Source organism: Eleutherodactylus coqui, chromosome 4, assembly GCF_035609145.1.
Source record: "Eleutherodactylus coqui strain aEleCoq1 chromosome 4, aEleCoq1.hap1, whole genome shotgun sequence".
In the NCBI taxonomy this organism is placed as follows: Eukaryota; Metazoa; Chordata; class Amphibia; order Anura; family Eleutherodactylidae; genus Eleutherodactylus; species Eleutherodactylus coqui.
Genome location: NC_089840.1, coordinates 77,248,604 through 77,266,110, shown reverse-complemented (window position 1 = coordinate 77,266,110; position 17,507 = coordinate 77,248,604). Strand labels below are relative to the sequence as shown.

Sequence of the window (17,507 nt, the reverse complement as noted above, 5' to 3'; positions counted from 1 at the left end):
TGTCCCGAGTTCAGAAACATACCCATTGTGGCCCTAATCTACTTACAGGGCCCCTGGCAAGGCCTATAATGGAGGGAACACCCGTTGAATTGCAGGGCACAACTGAATAAATTTAAGGCCCCATTGCTCATTTGTACGGAATAAAAATTGACTCCCTAAAAATATCTCCCCCCCCCCCCTCCGCGCCCTTTTCGGCTTTCCCCAAATCTTAGATAAAAGTAATAATGTGAACTGTGTGGTATTTCCGAAGACAGGGGTAATTACGGAGGCTGGTTGGAATGGGCACATGGGGCAATAAAACTGTGTATCCCCCCTCCTCTCATGCTTTTTGGGGGTCATTTCTTGACCTCAGTGGCGGGTAAGGGGTGTAAAAAGAAGCGTTTCGTGAGTCTTCGTAAGCTTGCGGAGGTACGGTGGTCTCACACAGAAGGCGCTCAACAAGCTGCTCCTGGAACTGCAGGAAGGCAAGTGTTTCTGGGGATTCTTGTAAAATACGTATTACAGGTAGTGGTCTGAATAACGCCGGGCTCACGCAGCCGTAGGCGGAATTCGCTTGTGGAGGCCCGCAGCGGATCCCATCTGTGAGTCCGGCTGTGACCCTGCGTACGGCCGCGTAATGTACTGCGCATAACTGCCTACTCACACAGGCAGTCATTCGCAGTACAAATTTTTTTTTTTGTTTGTATTTCCCGCACCGTCGCTTAGCAATGACACGGGTACCCGCAGCCCGTACACAATGTAGTTGCGTATGGGCAGCGGGTATATCCACAACCATGGAGCACAATAGGCTCTATGCTGCGGATAGCCGCGGTAAAATAGATCCTGCTGCGTTCTCTTTTCTGCGAGTGGATTACACAATTCCAACCCACTAATGTGAGCGGAATTGTGTAATCCAATGCGATTGATCTGCGTAATATCGCGGATCAGACGCATGCGGAATCCGTAATTCCTATCCGGTCATGTGAGACCGACCTACACTACCGTTCAAAAGTTTGGGGTCACCCAAACAATTTTGTGTTTTCCATGAAAAGTCACACTTATTCACCACCATGCGTTGTGAAATGAATAGACAATAGAGCCAAGACATTGACAAGGTTAGAAATAATGATTTGTATTTGAAATAACATTGTTTTTACATCAAACTTTGCTTTCGTCAAAGAATCCTCCTTTTGCAGCAATTCCAGCATTGCACACCTTTGACATTCTGGCTGTTAATTTGTTGAGGTAAGCTTGTGAAATTGCACCCCACGCTTCTAGAAGCATCTCCCACAAGTTGGATTGGTTGGATGGGCACTTCTGGCGTACCATACGGTCAAGCTGCTCCCACAACAGCTCAATGGGGTTCAGATCTGGTGACTGCGCTGGCCACTCCATTACCGAGAGAATACCAGCTGCCTGCTTCTGCTGTAAATAGTTCTTGCACAATTTGGAGGTGTGTTTAGGGTCATTGTCCTGTTGTAGGATGAAATTGGTTCCAATCAAGCGCTGTCCACTGGGTATGGCATGGCGTTGCAAAATGGAGTGATAGCCTTCCTTATTCAGAATCCCTTTTACCCTGTACAAATCTCCCACCTTACCAGCACCAAAGCAACCCCAGACCGTCACATTACCTCCACCATGCTTAACAGATGGCGTCAGGCATTCTTCCAGCATCTTTTCATTTGTTCTGCGTCTCACAAACGTTCTTCTTTGTGATCCAAACACCTCAAACTTGGATTCATCCGTCCACAACACTTTTTTCCAGTCTTCCTCTGTCCAATGTCTGTGTTCTTTTGCCCATCTTAATCTTTTTCTTTTATTGGCCAGTCTCAGATATGGCTTTTTCTTTGCCACTCTGCCCTGAAGCCCAAAATCCCGCAGCCGCCTCTTCACTGTAGATGTTGACACTGGTGTTTTGCGGGTACTATTTAATGAAGATGCCAGTTGGGTACCTGTGAGGCGTCTGTTTCTCAAACTAGAGACTCTAATGTGCTTATCTTCTTGCTTAGTTGTGCAACGCGGCCTCCCACTTCTTTTTCTACTCTGGTTAGAGCCTGTTTGTGCTGTCCTCTGAAGGGAGTAGTACACACCGTTGTAGGAAATCTTCAATTTCTTAGCAATTTCTCGCATGGAATAGCCTTCATTTCTAAGAACAAGAATAGACTGTCGAGTTTCAGATGAAAGTTCTCTTTTTCTGGCCATTTTGAGCGTTTAATTGACCCCACAAATGTGATGCTCCAGAAACTCAATCTGCTCACAGGAAGGTCAGTTTTGTAGCTTCTGTAACGAGCTAGACTGTTTTCAGATGCGTGAACATGATTGCACAAGGGTTTTCTAATCATCAATTAGCCTTCTGAGCCAATGAGCAAACACATTGTACCATTAGAACACTGGAGTGATAGTTGCTGGAAATGGGCCTCTATTCACCTTTGTAGATTTTGCACAAAAAACCAGGCATTTGCAGCTAGAATAGTCATTTACCACATTAGCAATGTATAGAGTGCATTTGTTTAAAGTTAGGACTAGTTTAAAGTTATCTTCATTGAAAAGTACAGTGCTTTTCCTTCAAAAATAAGGACATTTCAATGTGACCCCAAACTTTTGAACGGTAGTGTATGTTAGATCGCTACTTTTTTATTACGTGACCGGGGACCGCTCAACGAGGTCACCTGTCACTGCTCCAGGCTCTCGGCGACCGTTGGTCGCTGAGAGCAAGGAGATTTTAAGTTTCCTGTGCTCCCCAACTCCTGCGCATGTGTCTGGCATTTTGACGGCGGTCGCATGTGCAGAATCCGGGTAAGTTCACAGAGGAGGATCGCGTCGGGGTGCAAATACGGAGGCCTCCGGTAAAAAGTTTCATCTCCTCTCACTGATCGCATCGGTGAGGGGAGATGAAACTTCAGTTTTTAAAAAACTTTTACGTGATCGCCATTATCCATTGGATAACGGCGAACACCTGATCAGGAACCGCTCACCGCGGCCCTCCGTGAAATCTCCAGGCTCTTGGCTAAGTTTTGTAGCCAAGAGCAGCGAGATTTTAAGTTATCCTGGCAATCCACGGCTTTTGCGCATTCGTCTGCCGCTTTGGCGACGGCTGCGTGCGCAGAAGCTGTGGTAAGGTCCGCGGATAAATCCGGGGGCCTTAGGTACGTAATTTGATCCTCCCTCACGGATATGATCCGTGAGGGGAGATAAAATGTAAGCGTTTTAAACTTTTTTTTTTAACTTTTTCAAACTTTTTTTTAAACTTTTTTACACTTTTTAAAAATTACTTTTTTACACCTTTTTTTTACTTTAAATGATCACTGTTATCCGTTGGATAACAGTGATCATCTCTGCAGTGACCTTCCTCTGCTCCTGGCTACACATGGCAGCCAGAAGCAGAGGGATTTTAAATTTCCCGGGTTCTAAGCCCCTCTGTTCACGCGCCCGATGTCAATCATCGGGCGAGCATGCGCAGAAGGGGCTCAGGTCCTGGAAGACTGGGACACCGCTGAGGTCTGGGGGTGAGTATTTTCACCTCCCCTCATGGATCCGATCCATGAGGGGAGGTGAAATTAACGTTATTTTTACTTTTTGAAAAACTTTTTCGCGATCGCCGCTATCCACTGGATAGCGGCGATCATGGGCCTGGGGACCGCTCGCCGCAGTCCCCGGGGACATCTCCTGGTTCCCGGCTACCTTCAGGAGCCGGGAACCAGGAGATTTTAAACTCACCACGGTTCCCAGTCTTCTGCGCATGCGCGTGACGTTATTCGTCTGGCGCGCATGCGCAGAAAAGCCGTCCCGGGTCCCGGAGGACCCTTTCATCGTGGCAGACATCGGGGAAGCCGGGTGAGTACTTTCAGCTGCCCTGATAGATCCGATCCATCAGGGCAGCTGAATCTTTAACTTTTTAAACTTTTTTTTAAACTTTATTGCGATCGGTGCTATCTATTGGATAGCAATGCCGAGGGGGACTGCCCACAGCCCGGGATGACAACTCCATGCTGTCGGCTACCTGCGGGCACTGACAGCATGGAGCTGTCATGTCCAGAGCCCACGGGGCTTTATTCCCTGTAGGACGCATGTTTTTACGTCCTCAGAGAATAAAGCCCATTTGGGCAGGACGTAAAAAGGCAATGGGCTGGTCGTTAAGGGGTTAAAAGGCAATATCGAATTACAACACCATAGAAGAATTTCAGAGTACAAGTTTATAACCACCTCTGACACTTTCAACAGAGGCCTAAATTCTTCAAGACGGTTCATGCGTGACTTGGAAGTATGAGAAATCCAAAGCACAGATAACTAGCCATTAAAAGGTATCATATCTACAAGATTACTTGGTTTTCTTTGCTCAGAACAATCACATTTTGCTCTACTGGCCAACATGGTACCAAACCTTTATCATTTTGGGCTTAAATAGATGATTAGAGATGAGCGAGTATATTCGCTAAAGGCAATTGCTCGAGCGAGCATTGCCTTTATCGAGTATCTCCCCGCGCGAGACGGAAGGTTCGGGTGCTGGTGCGGGGGAGCGGTGAGTTCCCTCCGTTCCAGCCCGCTCTCCCCCGCAGCTCCCTGCCCGCTGCCAGCACCCAAACCTTCCGTCTCGAGCGGGGAGATACTCGCTAAAGGCAATGCTCGCTAGAGCAATTGCCTTTAGCGAGTATACTCACTCATCTCTATAGATCATATATTTATATATTTATTCATAGTTATTAGATCACCTCTCAGACATATTTTTTTCTAAACGAAATAACCCTAATCTTGATAAGCTCTCTCGGTATTGTAGTCCACCCATTCCATTTATTACTTTAATTGCTCGTCTTTGTACCCGCTCAAGCTCCGACATGTCCTTCTTGAGTACCGGTGCCCGAAACTGTCCACAATATTCCATGTGTGGTCTGACCAGTGACTTGTAAAGATGAAGAACAATGTTCTTATCCTGTGCCCCTAGACCTCTTTTGATGCACCCCATGATCCTATTTGCCTTGGCAGCAGCTGCCTGACACTGGTTGCTCCAGTTAAGCTTACAGTTAACTATAATTCCCAAGCTCTTTACTATGTCAGTGTTACCCAGTGGTTTCCCATTTAGTATGTAATATCCAATAAAAATGGTAATTAGGTCAGCTTCTGTTGCCTGGCTATGGCTAATGTATAAACAGCACCAATTCATAACAAGCTGTATAAGGCCTGCTCTAATATGGAGAACAATATGCATATTAAAGCAAGTTTAAAAGGTGGATCCATTAAGCAGGAAATAATATGCCAATTTCCAAACTAAATATTCTGATAAACTGCTTTTATTGTTGCATTTGGTGAGATTTGGGGAGCCAGCACATATGTACATCCAGGTTTCACCTATCAATGTTTCCCTGTGCATATGTGCTGTAAACATGTAGGCAATGACAATTTGCATGGGCAGATTTTCTTGACATCAGAGTCTGTCCATCTACAATTAGTCTGATGGCTTTACAGTTAATCAATAACGGGTCCATGTGTTTTCACCTGTGCAAACTCAAGACTTTTCAGCTCTACAAAAACCACATTGCAAATGGAAACAATAGCAAGCAGTTAGTTGCAGGCTGTTATTCAGCGTAGTTCTTTGCAGTGGAAAACCTTCCAATTGTTGAAGCGCTTGAAAAGCAAACGTTAAAAATGAAGCGTTTGAGCAAAAATGTTTTTCAAAATTTTTAATAGAGATGACAATAATATGTTCTATGGCAACAGAAGAATGAAAAGGACTGCTTCAAACTTTGTAAAACTGCCCACATATGAAACAGCTTATTGTGAGGGGATATTGACTTCTTGAATTTGGCGTACGTGCGTGGATAAAGATAATTCGTGCCTCGGTATTGCATCTGGAGAGATAATAATCCTTATTCTGCTCCTTCTGATGGCTCAGTGGGTAAGCACAGGGGATAGAGACCTATGTGGGTGTGTTAAAAGGCCAACACATGTCACTGTTATATCACAGTGTTCACAGGGCTAAGTTTTGCCTGGTTGATAAATGTGCTTGATCTCCTAGCAGTGTTTGAAAGTATCCTGGGGATCGGGAGGAGGGAGTGGAGAGGGTCTATTCATCAGCAGATGACCTTGTGAATGTGCTGTGGGGGCTTTTGCAAAGAGCAGCATATGGAGGAGGTAGTGTGGGAAGCCAGCAACTCTGAGTGACACCTTTATCCTAAGCAGTGATGGAAATTAGTTGATGTGGGTGCATTGTTCGAGGGTGGATTGAAGGTGGGCTGCTGCTGAGAAGGCCAGTACGAGGGTAGCAGCACTGTGTGTGTGTAGCAAGGTTACAGCTTCCCTCTCCCCCACCTGTGAGTCAGCTCAACACTGAGTCACTAAGACACAAGGCGAGAGACCGGGGGAGGAGGGAGACAACAGAACCTTATACTACTTTACTCATCCCACATTGCACCATGGAGAAGAAGCACATGTGGATGCAAGCCCATACATCAAATCGGAGCTCCATGTGTTTGTACGCAACCATGTATACATTTTAGGATATAGTTACATTTTTGTAAATAAATAGTTAAAAGAGCTATAGCAACAATGTAGAAGGTCGTTCCCGTCTGCCCTGATTGTTTTATAATCCAGTCAAATCATGTTATTTAGTCAAATCATCAATACATTAACGTGTTAAAGAATAAAGGAGATCAGCTGGACCTTTGTTCAAGCATCCAAGAATTGTTCTTTTCAGCTACAGTTCCTTTTCCTGTTTTATGAAATTCTATTCGTTAACCACATCACATTCTAAGGGTCATTTGTATCATTGCAACCTACGCCCAGCAGATTCCGATCACTAGATGTACTGAGGATATCACTATTGAAATTCTTTTGACGTGACATCTGTGTCCACTGTTGAGCAGTTATCCATCTCTATGTCCTTTTTTTCTGCCACATTTGGGTCCTTTATCTCCTCACAATGAAGAGTCATATTTTATTTTACTAGCAGACATTGGTCTCACATAATGTCTTTTATCATCACCTTGGCCTTGATGTATCAGTGTTAAAGATGATGTATCAATGTCTCTTATCTCTGAGTTTTTTCTCTGTCTGTATTTTTGGCTTTTACTTTGATGGAGTCCTGGCCTAATACATGCAGGGCTCAAGTTTTTAACTATTGTATTTTTCGCTCTATAAGATGCACTTTTTCCCTCCAAAGTGTGTGTGTGTGTGTGGGGAGAGGGGGGGGGGGGGATGGGGAAAGTCAGTGTGTCTTATAAAGCGAACACCTGCAACGTTTCGACTGCACTCAAGCCTAGGCTTGAAAAAGACTGAGTGCAGTCGAAACGTTGCAGGCGTTTTTTATGCAAAGAGTTGAAGAATAAAGAATGGATTTTTATCTTTAACAACAACTTGTATATGCTTCAATAACCACCCCATATGCTGCTTACTCTCTACAAATATTCTGCTGATGTCTATTGGATCTTTGGTCCTGGTTCCGGGTAAGCTGGCAAAAACATATATGTGTGTACACCTCCCACCTCATTGAGAGGATCAATGTGTGCGGCATCCATATTGACTATAGTATATATATTCCAGCCTCTTCTTTCAGAGGACACTCTTCTTTTTCCTGGTGGAGTTCTGGTCTGGTCCACATCCTCCTGGTGCTATCCCAGTTAGACAAGTCCTAATGCTCTTACTTTTTAATTACTATTGTACATCTACTACCTAAGGGCTCCCACACACTTGCATTTTTTTAACGCAAATGTCAATGGGACTTTCTATTGTTAAAAATGCATCGCATAAAAATTGCAGAAGCACCAACTTACGATGGTTTTTTTTAACATTAGAAAGTTCCATAGACATGCGCGTTAAAAAAATGCAATTGTGTGGGAACCCTAATACTGTTGTGACTTGTACATCTGTTAATTGTCACCCCCTTTTTCCATTTAAGGACAGTCTAGGTAGCCCGCAGGTTTTGGATGAGGGGCTGCCCTCATCAAGGAAAATGCAGGCAGAATTTTCCCATAGCATGATAGAGTGAGATTTCCCTTTTCCCCATTGTTTAGTTTGATTATTTATTGTTTTGTTTTCCAAATATTCAAATAGAGTATTTATCAGTTCTTTTGGACAACAATTATGTCTGATCTAGGCGAGGTGTTTTTGGCATCCAGCATCGGGCATAACAAAATAGAAAGGGACCCCACTGAGAAACTGAGGAAAGTTCTACATTTCTCTGTACATTTGAATTGCTGTCTGTTGTAATTTATGAACCCAGCTTTTAACACTTAAGACTCAAGTTGTTAATTGCTAATGGCTCCTATTATTTGTAGTACATATTTCCTTCTTTCAATATAAATGGATGTGAAATTTGCCCCTGAACTCTATGTGGCATCAAATCTCATACACTGGGCATGTTCAGCAGTGCGATGTGGAACATTGGCGGTGAATTTTGGCACATAGTTTAGTGCAAGTCTGTCCATTGCCACAGCCACCAGTTAGCCCTTTTTTGGCTGACCCCCTACAAGCCTCCCCACCCACACTTGCCAATCATCGTCCAAGAAAATGCCATAATGCACGAACATATGAGCATTATAACAATACAGTCATGTAATGGCATACACCAGCTGAACAAATTATTAATCAGCGAACCTTTGTGGACCTGCGGAGAGTGTGGCTATATTCCTCCAGTTGGGCAAGTGCTTGTCTATTTTCTGGCACTTCTCTCATTTCTGGGGGTGGCCTGCTATCAGAGACTTCTGCATCCATAGCTGCGGGATTCATAGTTGTTCTTGGCGTGTCTAACACTCTTCTGACAGTTTGTCCCCAGTGTTCGTCACTGGGTTGGGCATTGGTACTTCTGGTAATAGTAGAGTTTTGGTAGCTGCAGTGTTCCTTCAAGCCTGCACGGCTTCAACATGTTTCTGTGCAAAAGAAACCTTGAGGCCAATGAGGTCACCTCTGAATTGGTATTACAGCTCACAAGATTCATTCTCACACACAATTGTTTCTCCTTTGGCAAAGAGATATACCTGCAACTCTCAGGAACCACCATGGGCAGTAAAATAACACCTCAATATGCCAACCTTTTTGTGGCAAAACTGGAGAGTGACTTTCTGGCTTCCTGCTCCAGCAAACCATTGTCCTACTTCTGCTACATTAATGACATCATAATCACCTGGACCAAACTGGAAATAATAAAATTCCATAAGAGATTCAATGCATTTCCCACCACCATAAACCTGACATTAAACTACTATATAGAAATTAACTTTTTGGACACCACAATAAAAATCTCAAACAACTCAATACAGAAATCCCTATGCCGGAACCTGATTGATTGGCCCACATACCTCAGATGGGACAGTTTCCATCCAAAACACATCAAAAAATCCATTGTCTATAGCCAGGCCATCAGATACAACTGAATTTGCTCTAACCCAACAGACAGAGATGAACATTCACAGCATCTGAAAAGGACGTTTTTAAATCAGGCATGAGAGATCAGCGTTCATCACGCCATTTGGACTCAACGAGTCCAAAGTTATGCCCTTTGGCATGAAAAATGCTCTGGCTACTTTCCAGCGCTTGGTGGATCACCTGCTGGAGGGGCACAGGGAGTGTGCTGTTGCTTACCTGGAGGACATTAGTTTTCATCTCCACTTGAGAGGAACACCTGTCGCAGGTGCTCAGATGGATGCAGGCAGCAGGTCTCACCATCAAGCCTGGAAAAGTGCCAGATTGGCATGCAGAGGTACAGTAGCTAAGGCACTGTGTAGGCAGTGGAACACTGCAGCCAGAGCCCAGAAAAGTAGACGCTATCTTGGCCTGGCCCAGCCCCAAGGGCAAGAAGCAGCTCATGTCTTTCTTGGGTACAACCGGGTACTACGGTAAGTTTGTACCTAGCTACAGTGCCCTAGCCAAGCCCCTCACTAACCTGATAAAGAAAAATCTGCCTCAGGTGGCAAGCTGGACCTAAAAATGCAAGCAGTCATTCGTAGCCCTAAAGACTGCTCTCTCCAGCATTCCGGTCCTGCAAACCCCTGACTTCACCAGGAGGTTTGTGGTGCAGACTGATGCGAGAGCTTATGGCTTTGACGCCGGCCTCAGCCAGGTAAATGCTAAGTGAGAAGACCACCCTGTGCTTTACCTCAGCCGGAGGCTCCTGCCTAGAGAGGTGGCATATGCCACAGTCAAAAAAAAATGCTTAGCCATAGTCTGGGCCCTACAGAAGTTACAGCCATAGCTATACAAGCGTAACTTCACAGTAGTCACAGATCACAACCCCCATAGCTGGTTGAACCGTGTGGCCAGAGCAAATAACAAGCTCCTACGCTGGAGTCTAGGGCTGCAGTCCTACGACTTCACTATCCAGCACAAGAGAGGAAATGAACATGGTGATGCGGATGGACTGTCCTATTAAGATGAGGCGACAGGGATGAGCTTTGGAAGTGATCAACCACTGTCGCCCATCTAAAAAGGGGAGGTGTGATATAGAAATATTGATAAAGTGTCCCCCAACTATCCATAGAACACCTCAGGTAGTTCTCGCAGACTTCCAGTCACCGAAAGTCAGATTAATGGAAAATCTCTTAATAAAGATTATTGGTTGTGTGAAGCTCCTATCCTGATATGAGTTATATTTTTGGAATTGGGCAGGCCAGCTGAATGAAAGGCATCTACACATGTTGTGGTATGAGCTCAGTATCACCACCAAATGGCGTATCCGTTGCCTGCTAATTTATGTGTCATGCTTGATATCACTGAATAGTAAAAATCATGTCCAGAAATATGCCGGCCCATATTCCCGATTGAAATATCTCATGCAGAGATATGGCTGAAATGGGGAATTATGATTTTTCTACAAGGGATGCATGGCCCCACCCCAACCCTCCTGAATGACATCAGAGGAGGTGGGGAAGGTGTGTCCTGAGGGATCCTTTATAATTTGGGGCTCCACAGACCCCTATTGTCAGACTTCAGAGATTTGCTTTGGTGTAAGGCTGCTCCCATTGCTTCAGTGACTTTGCACAGATCAGAATCTTGGGCCGGACACCCCAATTCTGGTATACTTTTTCCCTTGTTTTATTTTAAAATACTATCATGTTGTGTATACCTGTATACCCTTATACTCCCGTGCAACAACCCTTTTGTATATCCTTTGTGTGTATATATATATATATATATATATATATATATATGCACTGCTAGTCTTTTTTCAGAATAAATCTGCAATTTATTAGTCAAGCCTTGTTTGTTTTAAAATGAACCATAAACTCCAAAAATTGTGCTTATAACTCATAGTCTGGTTCCAAGCTTCCCGGAACAGCTGATGGTTGCAGTGTGTGTATGTGAGCAGCATTGTAGCTTGCTTAAGTGCGTTAGGTTGGATCAGAGGGTGATTTGTGCTTTTGGTCTGCAAGGACCCCATGAAAGTTGGTTACAAATCCACCTATAGTCTGGCGAATCCACACTCACAATCTGCCATGACACGTGGTGATAGCGGTGAGGTGCTCAGAACAATTGATCTTTAACAAATCGATGATAGAGGCGGGATCTGTCGGGTCTCCGCTCTCTTATTCATGACATTATGCTTTCTTTAGAACATTGCTTCATGGTTCCAAACACTCCAGCAACTCTGTTGCAATCCTCAGTACAAGTTGCATTGAAATTTTCAATTATACCATTACAAAAATGTTTAGTCACTCTGATACATTTAGGCCCTTTAGTTACTCTCAGATTCTAGAACATTCTCCTGTTTCTTGAAATATTCCCTCAGGCCCCTCTGTTCCAGACAGGCGGTTCCCAACCTCTCACACAGGCTTCTAACGTTGCTCCCTTACACTCTATTGTGTTCTTCTGCTGCAGCGCAACACCAGCTTCATAGAACATGACATCTGCAATGAAGCTTTCTCTTATGTGTGCCATGCCTTGCATTTTATACCTTACTCAGTCTATACTCTTCGGGGTATGACGTGTCTTGTGATTCGCTTACGTACACACACAAGCTCTGTCCAACACAGTGACGGCTTGCAAGGCATTCACTAATTGTTACTATGACTAGGTTTGGGGCTTCACACACCCTTCTGCACTGGTCATGACAGATACTATTATAATCTCTGTATTACACCATTAAGCATCATCACCACACACTCTACACATATATGTCATATATCTGCACAGCGTTACACCTACTGTACAGTAGTTGCCCAGGTATATTTTAGCAACTACATCCTGGCACATATATGGGGGGGGGGCAGTGTACGTTAATATTCATAATTGTTGTGCTAATAAGTTATAATGGTTTGTTTCTTTAAGAACAGTGAGAGGGAGCAGGAGAAGCAGCGCTGCTGTGACCGGATGTTCCCCCGAGATCTGGCCCAGATAAAGATACAATCCCGTAGGTTTTTATCCAGAACTCAGAAGTTAGTAGACAGTGTAAGACGCAAGTGGAGTTACGGGTTCTTGTACTATGTTTAGTTGAATAGAAAGTTGCTGGAGAGAAAATCACACTAGTTCTGTTGGTCTTAGAGAGAAAGAGAAACTTTGTACATCAGAGCCCATGGTCACATCGGTTTGCTTTTCTGATCTATCGCTGCCTATGCTAAGTCTTTAGTTGGCTGAAGTCTAAGTCCACTGTACGGTCAGCAATAAAGATTACAGTTATTGTTTGGAGCAATAGTCACTGTGAGATGTGGTCTGGGCCAGCATGTACCCTACTGTAGAGAGGTATGGAACCCAATGGCTCCCGGAGGGTAGGCCTTCATTATACCCCTACTCTGCTACGTGTTGTCCCCAGCCGGCGAACCCCAGACTTGTCTTCACACACATCTATTAGCTGCTCGAGTATATTCTAGCAACTATTTCCTATTAGGCCTCATGTCCACGGGGAAAATCAGGCCCGCTACGGATTCTACATGGAGAATCTGCAGCGGGTCCCTCCTGCCCCGCGGACATGAGCGCTGAAAATAGGAATTTAAAAGAATTTACCCATCCGGAGCGGTTCGGGAAAGTCTTCTCTTCCTCACGGCCGGATCTTCTTTTTCGGCCGGCGGATGAACTCGTCACGGCTGCGGCACGTCGCCGGCACGTCGCCGACGTGCCGCGCGCATGCGCCGGGCACATCCGCCGAGCCGAAGCAAGAAAGATCCAGCCGTGAGGAAGAGAAGACCTTCCCGGTCCGCTCCGGATGAGTAAATTCTTTTAAATTCATATTTTAGGTCTCCCGCGGATCCGGACGGCTTCCATAGGCTTCAATAGAAGCCCGCGGGAGCCGTCCCCGCGGGAGACCCGCATGAAAATGGAGCATGGTCCAGATTTTTTCATGCTCCATTTTTTTAAAATCACTTTTATTGACCATCCGCGGGTATTTTATCTACCCGCGGGTGGTCAATGCATCCCTATGGGGTGCGGATCCGCGCGCGGGAGAATAGTTAAAATCCGCTGCGGATTTTAATTCTTCTTTTGCCCGTGGACATGAGGCCTTAACCATACCATAACTGCCCAGGTATATTCCAGCAACTATGACATTGCCCTGTTATTTACAGTCCTACTAGCTTTGGCCTATGACACTATCTCACTATCTATCTCTATAACTTCTAAACAATAAACATGTTTATTAATGACATTCCTACAGTAACTTCCTTCAGCTATGCATTACTCATTCCTCACTGCAGCATCTACATATTGTGATATGGCATATACTTACTGCACTGTGCATATGAAGACCCATCTATACATATCACATTTTATGATCTAAAGGCATGTTCATATATTAATAATGTTCTACATATAAAGGCATGGATGGGCAGCACACTCTACATATACAGGACCTTATTACCTGCCATTAGTTATTGCTAGTACCCCCGACTCTGCATTATTGATGCTCTTAGAGCTATTACTTCAGTATTACTTAACAGTGTGGGAGGTCTCTCACAGGTATTATCCAGCTGACAGGTTTCCCTTTGTGCTCTAAATTGTAACTAGGTGTTTGATGCAAGAGAATACCTAAGTGTGACAAAGTTGTACATGCTTATTAGGTATCTCCTTGCAATCCTGATAAGAGGGTATGTTTCAGAAACAGAATTGTCCCATAATTTGGAGCCCCTACACATGCACATTTTATCAAGGAGGAATAACAGTCCATAGTGGCATTTTCCTGGGCAAATGAGATGGCATAATGATCCCCAGTCCATGAGCAATTAAGAACTAACCAGAAATCACCAAGCCATGCTCCAACCATTATGCAGGAAGTTGTGCTCTGGATTTTTTTTTGCTACAACACATGGGTACCTAGAATTTTATTAAACCATGACCTGATCTCATCCACAGTGAGGGGTATAGACACAAACGTTCTAGAGGAGAACCCTGTATGGGCATGAGTCCACAATTATTCAGTTTCCTGCATCATCAAATGCTACAGGAACTTCATGATTTTTAACAAACTTATTGACCAATCAACTTTCGACACATTATTGATTCTGTGTGTGTATGGCAGCACATAACAATAGTGACAATTTCTTTTCTGGTTCAGGAGCGAAAAGTCTCTTGCAGCATCTAGCGTGTATCCAGTTGTCTCTTCCTTCCAATCTGACTGAAATGGCAGTCGTCAACTGGATCTGATAGGGTCCAGCAAACTTTTTTTCCGATATGCCCTTTTGAGGACAACCCAGTCAACTAAAAGCAAAACTTTGCAACTTCTCTTTTCAGTCTGGATCTGAAATCAAAAACAATACACATTTATGAGTGACAGTTAACTCCTGATATAAAGCACTTATGTACGAAGTGAGATCCTTATGCTGGGACTAGAGAAAATATGGGCCTGTTACAGGGGCCCTACCAAACAAAACGTCATGGGGGCTCAACTCAGTCTTATGATTAGGCACAGGTCTGACTGAGTAGAGGGCTAATAAAATGTGTACCTTTATTATTTTCTATGACTTCTGGTGCACCATATATATACAAATTACTTCATTTGACCATCTCTTATCTGTAGCTTTGCCACTGGAATTTTTATTTATTTTATTTTACAAGCCACACCTCTAGCTAATGTGGGAAGAGGTCGATGCTACCTCTGGTGGCTGTATCAGTCAATCTGCAGTGCAGAAAAGATAGCATTTCTGCAGTTGCTGAAACACATAGCCTGGTCTTGAAGTAACAGCGAGGAGGTACCTTGACCAATGGGCCTGGGTTGTGATGGGTGCATACCATGCAGCCCTGTACAAACTGAGTCACAGCAGTGTTGAACTGTGGGGCAAGCCAAGCAGAAGATACTATACCACACATTACCTCCTTGGATTGATGGGACAGCTCATGGCACAGGTGAAACATCATGGAGTAGAGCGCACAGGGGAGGTACAGACCCAGTCAGTGTTCTGTCCGCTCTTCTCATTAGCCACTCTTCCTTTTTGTACCCTTTGAGGCCTGTTCCTTCCATTTAAACAACATACAGATATCCACACTTGCTTTGGGTTTAACCAGGTTAACAGCCATTACCTCAGTCAAGGGGAGTCGGCTGATGCATCTACTCTCTGTTTCTTTAGAGCCTCAGGAATTACTTCCTTTGTATGTGCCTGGACCTTGATGACAACTACCTGTTTGGGAAAAGCTAAAGCTTTATACAACAAACACACTGCTTCTGTATTCTGGATTGGTTTACTTGATGGTCCAACAAAATTTTCACTTCGCCACAAGGGTGTGAAATTGAATACAATTCCAAGAGAGTACCTCAAGTCGGTGCAGACATTAAGTCTTATCTTCAGCCAGTCTACATATTGTAGCAAGTGCCATCAACTTCAGCCTCCTGAGCAGGTTTCCCAGGAAGGGACTGTTTATTTCCTACAATTACTAATATTGGTTATCACTGCATAACCTTTTTTGCTTGTCCATCTTCATGATATCTGGAACAATCTACAAAAAACTCAAGATCTGCATTAGCAATTGGTCCATTTTTAAGATGCTCAAATCCAACAGTTTTCTGAGTCATAAAAGCAGTGCAATAATGTTAATATAGGGCATCTTGTTGTTCTGTGGGCTCTAGTTATTTAAAATACAGAGTATTTTCAAGCTGCTCAATGGTTACTGCATCCTTTTCTACCCTTTTGAATCCAAGCAAACGTAATATAGCAAGAGTCAACGTAGTTTCTTTTATGGCCCCGGTCTGTAGTAAGTCATGAATTGGTACTTCAATGGCTGCCTCTTGTACGGGGCTCAGTGGGTACTGAGGTGTGTAAAGAAGCACAGGCCCTTCTTTCAGCTGGACCAAGACAGGTGGGACCGGAAGCTTCCCAATATTTGTCTTGCTAGTCGCCCATAGCATCTGTGGGACCTGAGTAAACTGAGCTATATCTGCAGGGGGCATGGACTTATTAGCTTTTTTGAGGAAGACAAAAGCTTTCAAACAAAATAACTGTTCATCCACCTCAGAACCGAGGGTAACAGTACTGTTGGATGAGAAGTGGATAATGGCTTGCAAGGCTTGTAGCACATCTGCCCCAATCAGATTTACAGGTTCAATGTTGCTGACTAGGAATTGTGTTAGAATCTTATGTGTGGGGCAGAAAATTTTGAAACTCCAGTTGATATCTGCATTAGGAATGGGAGTTTAAACAACATTTTCAAAATCCCTAGTTTCACATCTATTAATTCTAGACAATCACATGCTTGAAATTCAATGTCATGGTCTGCCCCTGCCACCCCTGTCCCCCCCTTGCCAAATTAAGCAGACGAAATGAAGCTGTATTCATAACTATCGTGATGTGAGGGTGGTATGCTAGCAGGGCGGTCCCATACTTAGTGAGTCCGGTAGCTGAAGGATTTTTAAGCATTGAGCATGCAGTATTCCCATGCCTGCAGGAAAGACCATAACACCTCATGTACCTGCACAAAAGCTTGTTGCAGATAGAGGGAAGAATTCACAATCTATAACCAAAAGAACTGCACAAATGGTGGGTAACTGCTGGTTCATTAAAGACCTAGTAACTCTAACAACGTTTCAGGTATATTGAATTTCTGCTTGTATCACTGTAAGTATATCTATCCTAAGAGGTTTACTGGGCAGGTCTCTGACATCATAAATCTGCCCCCATTGGAAATATGATACCCTTTACGTCAATTTTTGTTCTATACTTTATTCTGTTTGCAATGCACTCATCAGGTTTGTCAAGTACATAATTATCTATTTTAGCATCATACTCCAATAGTATTCAAATAACTGGAACCCAATATTTTGAATAAATTGTGTACTTATGCTGTACGCATCTAGAACATATATATTTATTAGAGATAAGCAAGCACGCTCAGATAGGTCAATTACTCGAGCGAGCCTCGCTCTTCTCGAGTAACTGCATTCTTGTCTGAGCGTGTTCGGGGGGGGGGGGGGAGTGACGAGGGATAGCGGTGGGTAGCTGGGAAGAGAGTGAGAGGGATCTCTCTCCCCCCCCCACTACCACCCGCCGCCCCTTGCTCACCCCCGGCGCTCCCCCTTGCACGCTCGGACAAGAATGCAGTTACTTGAGAAGAGCGAGGCTCGCTTGAGTAACTGACTTATCCGAGCATGCTAGCTCATCTCTAATGTTTATAACAAACACGTCTCT

General features: G+C 44.1%; 1 long non-coding RNA gene across 1 annotated transcript in view; it reads right to left on the bottom strand.

The window, feature by feature from the left end:
* Nucleotides 1-14,610: 14,610 nt before the first annotated feature.
* Nucleotides 14,611-17,507, bottom strand: part of LOC136624659 (uncharacterized) — a 58,324-nt gene continuing 55,427 nt past the window's right edge. Inside the window, exon 3 of the long non-coding RNA XR_010792374.1 lies at nucleotides 14,611-14,629. This is a non-coding gene — a long non-coding RNA (uncharacterized lncRNA). The remainder of the gene's footprint in view (nucleotides 14,630-17,507) is intronic.